The sequence below is a fragment of the Populus euphratica genome, unplaced genomic scaffold (genome assembly GCF_000495115.2).
Source record: "Populus euphratica unplaced genomic scaffold, PopEup_1.0 scaffold101.1, whole genome shotgun sequence".
Lineage (NCBI taxonomy): Eukaryota > Viridiplantae > Streptophyta > Magnoliopsida > Malpighiales > Salicaceae > Populus > Populus euphratica.
In genome coordinates this window covers 1,114,901-1,116,313 of record NW_011499894.1, presented here as the reverse complement: position 1 = coordinate 1,116,313, position 1,413 = coordinate 1,114,901, and positions in this window count along the sequence as shown.

Sequence of the window (1,413 nt, the reverse complement as noted above, 5' to 3'; positions counted from 1 at the left end):
CACACACACACACACACACACACACACACACACACACACACATATATATAAGGAAAGATGGGGGACTAATTCAACATAAACATCATATGTTACTTACAAGATTATAGGAACGTGTATACATTGTTGGGGGGTTGTGTCATTGGTTATAGAAAGTAATTAAAATGCAAATGAGAGGGAAAAATCTTCATAAAAATGATATGATTTTGAGCAGATAAAGGTAAACAAGTGAATGAAAGAGAACAAAAAATGAAACTCTGCCTAATGTTACTTATTTTATACATCGTATCTGTAAGAACAGAAACATATACAGAAGTGACTTGGGTAATGGATCGTGAGAATTTGTGCTTAGGAAATTTTTTTTTTTTGTCTATACAAGGAAACGTAAGAAAAATAATATTGTTGTTATTCTAATTAAAGTTTCATAAATATCAATTAACAAGATTTAATAAAAAGTATACATATTTTATAAATTGGATTAATTAATAATACAAGTGAAGTGATGAAAAAGATAATAAAATATACTTTCTAATTAGTGGAATGAAATGCTAGGTGAAGTAGCAAGAACATTTTGGTAACATTTCTTGAATAGTATTGACTACCTTACTAGTGGGTTTCTTTTGTTTAAAATTTAATTTAAGTGTAAATTACTAACAAGGGTATAAGTTAATTAATAATACATTTTTTTAAAAATTTAATTTAAGTATATAATTATGATTATTTAACAATAAAATAAATAAATATTATTTATTAATAATGTTTTATTATTATCCCCAGATGAGAATGAAGGAGGAGAGACTATCAGCCAGCTCCAGAGATGGAAGAGAACGGTTTGTTAAAAAGAATAAAGGACGAGAGAGGGAGAGAAAGACAGTATAGTAACGTTAAAATTCTTTCATCATTCATTTTTCCATAGTTCTACCATTATATTACAGCTTCTTATAGGAAGAGTACTAACCTTTTCTACAGTCTCGCTACTGCCCACACATGGCTTCTTGTACTAACTAATTTGCACTAAACAAAACTCAGCGTATCAATGGTAACATTCGACTAAATAAAACACAATGTATCAGTGGTAAACATTCCACTTATGAAAACATTGTCGTGTTCATCTACTAGACTCAAGCATTTCAGAAACCTAATTCTCCACAACATCCTTTTCTAACCCAGAATGCCTGTACGTATGGTATTAGGTTGACTAGTTGAGCTCCCTCATTTAGAGGTGTATAATGGTTATGGGGTCATGTTAGAGGTAACCTCTTAGGTTCTCTAAATATGTCTTCATATGATTCTAAAAGTGTCTTCAAAGGAAAACTCTTTTCAACCTGTGTGGAAGAATAGCAGACATTGAATGTATTGCACTGTCAACTTCTTGAATTAGTTTTAGGCTACACAAATTGATCTCTGCTTCTTGAA